A 5,235-nucleotide genomic window follows, 5' to 3' on the forward strand; every position below is an offset into this window, starting at 1 on the left:
TGAGAGCCAAGTGCTTCCCGCAGCCAGCCAGCAAAAGGAGTGGAAGATGGGAAGTAGCATTCAGAGTTCCGAGGGACACAGCCCCAGTTTCATTCAGGAAGCCCTTGAAAGTCACCCAGTACACTTAGGGCAGGGAGGAAGACACTGCAGGGGGAGGGGGAGGAGGGAACCGGGACTGAGGTATGGCTGAAGGACATGTGCTTGGATCCTGGAGTCTGAGTTTTGAATGCTAGCCCTGTCACCTTGTGGTAGAATGAGCCTGGGAGAGTCAAATCAACACTTGGCAAAGAGAGTGGAGATTATTCAGGGAGTGATGGTCATATGTTGCGTATGACTGGGTCTCACTTGAGCAGATCGTGGATACAGGGCGTCTCTTCTCCGCTCTGCTCTCTAGATCAGTCATACTCACACATTTGCCCGCGCTGGATTTATATATTTATACTCTACCAAGAGTTTTATGTATGAAAAGGAAGAAATCTTGCCACAGAGGGTGTGGATTTCCAAGTCTTCCTTTGACCATTTGCCAACTGTCAGCTCCTCCTGTTTGCAAGTTAGCTACACCTGGTTCAGCCTAAATAGGGGGTTTTCTCACTCAGAAACATTGACGATGGTACAACACATGCTGGGATGAACAATACACAGGTTTGTAAAAATCATAGGCAGGTTTGTAAAAATCATTTTAAAAAAAATAGGAAGCTTGGAGAAGTATATCGTCAATTTTTTTTAAAAAAATAACAGATGCTTCTAGGATTTCCTCAATTGCCTGTAATGATGACAGGATCAGCCAGAGGTGGAACTGCCTGGCCACCACCTGTTGCATGCTGGGATGCTGCATGGCTTGATCTTGTGCAGGTCTTGAACGTTACGTATGGGCTTGAGTTGAATTCTCAGGAGGTAAATTCATTTCCAAGTTTTTATGTCCTCCAAGACCTCAAAACATCACTGAGTCAATCCTGCCGTGACTTGTATAAATCTTCTTGAGGTCAGCACAGGGGAAATCCACGTTCATAGAGCTCATTCCATTCTGAGCCAGATGAGGCCTCCACCACACTGATAATACAATGCATCTCATGCCAATATTTTTAAGGGCTCGGAGGACAGAGAATCGCCTGAGCTAGAAAAAAAGGCAGGCGAAAGCCAGGAAGAAGAGCTGAAACCGTGACCTATTTTATCGTGTTCAGACTGCGAGTGGGGGCAACTGTCACTTAACTCTGAATGCTCAACAACAGCAAAGAAGAAGTGATTTGTTCCTTTGACAAGACAATAGATAAGAGAACCATACGCTGTGTTTTCAGTTGCCAAGAATCTGAATCATGTTCTTTCTGTTATTTCTGAAGGCAGGAGCCGTTGTGATTATTTTGGACCACTGGGTAGGATTGTTTTTTATCAGGTACCGGCAACAGCTGGCATTTGCTAATGTTTACTTCTTGCCAACCACAGTATCCAACATTTTATTTGCCTCCCATCACTCAGTCCCTACAGTGATGATCTGAAGTGGATGCCATTGTGAGCCTGATGATTTTGATTTTGAGGCACCTTTCCCAAAACTACATGGTTGGCCAGTGGTAGAATCTAGAGTTGAACCCAGGTGATCCAGCATCAGAACCAATGAGCTGAAGATGTTTCAGAATTCACATTCCATGAGTTCTTTGTCCCTAAATAGGTCTTACTAAACACGATGAAGATCAATATTCTTTTTTTCTCTAGATTTTTTATTTAAATTAGAAAAAAATCTTATTTTACATATCAATCCCAGTTCCCTCTCCCTTCCATCTTCCCCTGATCCCTACCAACCCCCCAACCCATTCCCCTTCTGCTCCCCAGGGAGGGTGAGGCCTTCCATGGGGGATCATAAATCTCTATGGCATCATTTGGGGCAGGGTCTAGGCCCTCCCCCGTGTGTCTAGGCTGAGAGAGTATTCCTCTGTGAGGAATGGGCTGCCAAAGTCCATTCGTACACTAGGGATAAATACTGGTTCCACTGTCACAGGTCCCTTCCACTTGCCAGGCCTCCTAACTGACACCCACGTTCAAGGGGCCTGGTTCAGAGCAAGAAAAGAGATACCTTAATAGAGGGAGCCATTATAGGTTTAAAGAGAAATGAAGCACTAGGGAAATGTCCAGAGATCTACAAGGATGACCCCAACTAAGAATCTAAGCAATAGTGGAGAGGCTACCTTAAATTCCCTTCCCCTATAATGAGATTGATGACTATCTTATATGTCATCCTAGAGCCTTCATCCAGTAGCTAATGGAAACAGAAGCAGAGACCCACACCAAGCACTGAGCAGAACTCCTGGAATCCATTTGTAGAGAGGAAGGAATCATTCCCCCTGATGAGCAAAGTGGTCTAAACCTGGCTGGGGAAACCCACAGAAACAGCTGACCTGAGCAGGCGGAGCTCATGGTCCTCAGACTGACAGCTGGGAAAATCAATATTCTTTAATAGACACATAAGTGAGAAGGGCCTGCTTAGAGAGCCCTGAGAGCCCCACCGCGGCCGCCGGCCTAGTCAACATCACACCCCGGGAGGAGCTGCAGCCATCGCCGCCGGCCCCAGTCACCACCACTGCAACCATGAGCAGCGAGGCCGGCACCAAGCCTGGCTCCGGCGGCAGCGGTGCGGGTATTGTCGGCCCTGGCGGCCTCACATCCGCGGCGCCCGCCGGAGGTCATCGCAACGAAGGTTTTGGGAACAGTAAAATGGTTCAATGTAAGCAATGGATACGGTTTCATCAACAGGAATGACACCAAGGAAGACGTGTTTGTACACCAGACTGCCATAAAGAAGAATAACCCCAGTACCTTCGCAGTGTAGGAGACGGAGAGACTGTGGAGTTTGATGGTGTTGAAAGAGAAAACGGTGCAGAGGAGGCAGCAAATGTTACAGGCCCCGGTGGAGTTCCAGTTCAAGGCAGTAAATACGCAGCAGACCGTAACCATTATAGACGCTATCCACGTCATAGGGGTCCTCCACGCAATTACCAACAAAATTACCATAATAGTGAGCGTGGGGAAAAGAACGAGGGATCGGAAAGCGTTCCTGAAAGCCAAGCCCAACACCAAACCCTCCTATCTATCCTGGGTTCCTACACTCAGTGCCCTGGCCTGGTATGGACATCCATGCCTGCCCCCAACCTACAGGAACCTCCCAAGTCATATCCAATGGCTCCACCCAGACAGATTCTGCACACCAGTTGGGGCCCAGCCCCCACAGCGTCTCTGTGGGATTGCTTGTCAACCAATAACCACAGGCTCATCCTGTTTTCTAGTCCAGGTGCATACTGTTTTCTAGTCCTGGCTCACTCCCCAGCCTTGCCCTATTGGCATAAAAAACACGAGCTCTTACACCTGGGGTTTCTCCACTGTGTTGTAAGTCCGTATATAAAGGCTGCCCCCTCCCTAGAAGAGAAGACAAATAAAGGAGACACATAAAGTGGAGAATAAAGGTGGAGACACACATTCTCCTATTTAACGACCACCAGGCGTCTTGTCATATATTTTAAATCTCCAGACTTTCGCCCGATACACTAGACTTGCCCATGGTGCAGCCAAACACACACACCTTTCTCTAGGGTCTAGCCTGATGATTCTGCCTTGCACCCCCACACTCCTCACACGTGCCCTAACCCCAGGTTCATCCCTAAACTCTAAGGTTCGACACCAAAAAATTGAAACACAGGAAAAGAGCACACAGGAAATGTGAGATACCATAAAAAGACAAAAATCTTTGAATTATAGGAACAGATGAGGAACAATCATCCCAGGCCAACGGCATAGATCAGATCTTCAAAAAGATCATAGAAGAAAACTTTCTGAAAGTAAGGAAAGATACATCCATACAGACACAAAAAGCACACAGAACGTCAAAGAGACAAGAGGAGAATAGAAAATCTTCAAGGCGTATCATAGTTAATTAAGTGTACAGAACAAAGAAAGAAACACGAGTCACATATTAAAAAAAAAAAAATCAAATAACAGCTGATTTCTCAATGGAAACTCTGAGAGTCAGAAAAACCAGACCAATGCATTCCAAGTCTAAAAGACTATGACATGGCCGTAGAGAGATGGCTCAGTGTCAAGAGCACCAACTGCTCTTCCAGAGGACCTGAGTTCAATTCCCAGCACCCACATGGGAAGCTCATAACTGTTTGTCATTCCATTTTCAGGGGACCCGACACCCATCACAAAACACCAATGTACATAAAATCAAAATAAATTTTAAAAATTTAAAAAGTCTATGACAGCCATCCTAGACTAATACACTCAGCAAATGTACACTGCAAGATTTGAAAAGAAAAACTTCCCATAATATAAACAGTTTAAAAACTTATAAGCAACAGACCAGACCTAAAGAAAACACAAAAAGCAGTATTTCAGGCTGAGGAAAGAAATGAATATAGCCAAGATTCTGTACAAAAATATGAAGAAATAGTTATGAAAACATAGAGTACCACTAAGAACACAAACACCACCAAAAATTAACACCATAATGAAGGCAGTCAACCCACACATTTTGATAACTTTAGGTGCCAATAGCCTCAATTCTCCAATCACAGGCTGGCTGAGTGGGTCAAGAAACAAAATCCATCTATATCATCTTAGCTTTAAAGAGAGCAACCTTAGAGTAAATAGATGGACAAAATACTCCAATCAAACAGGACCAGGAAACGAGCAGGTGCCACTATCCTAATATCTGACAAAATAGGTTTGAAACTAAAACTAATCAAAAGAGATTTTTAAAAGGACACATCATCTAATCAGGGAAACAATTATCCAAAAGCACGAGCGGGATTATGTTGCATCTGAAGATTGATTGATTCTGTCCATCTTGAGCAAGGAAAATCTTTCCAACTTCTAGTATATTTAATTTCTTTCTTTGGTGTCCTTGAGTTTTCACTGCAGAGATCACTTACCTCCTTGATTTTGTTTATTCCTTGGTATTTCAGTTTTCTTGAAGCCATTGTGAGCTGAAATTTCTTGGTTTCTTAGCAAGTTCATTATTAGTATATAAAAAGACCTATTTGTTTCTTTACTTATTGTGTATCCCTACTTTGCACCAAGTATTTGATGGACTCATGAATTTTCCAGTGACCTTTCCTAATGACTTTTAAGCACAGAATTATGGTACCCTGTGTTGTAATTTAAGAAAAGCAGCACTTGAGAGAAAGGCGCCATTTGACAAGGGTTCAAGCAGAGGGGTTTCTTATTAGGGAAAGGGATCATAAAAGGGGG

The 5,235-nt window shown here is 44.3% G+C and overlaps 1 pseudogene; it reads left to right on the plus strand.

Annotated features, from left to right (window-relative positions):
• Nucleotides 1-2,323: 2,323 nt before the first annotated feature.
• LOC113837493 lies at nt 2,324-4,002 on the plus strand (annotated as a pseudogene).
• The last annotated feature ends 1,233 nt before the right edge of the window (nt 4,003-5,235 follow it).

Source organism: Cricetulus griseus, chromosome 10 (assembly GCF_003668045.3).
Source record: "Cricetulus griseus strain 17A/GY chromosome 10, alternate assembly CriGri-PICRH-1.0, whole genome shotgun sequence".
Taxonomy (NCBI): domain Eukaryota; kingdom Metazoa; phylum Chordata; class Mammalia; order Rodentia; family Cricetidae; genus Cricetulus; species Cricetulus griseus.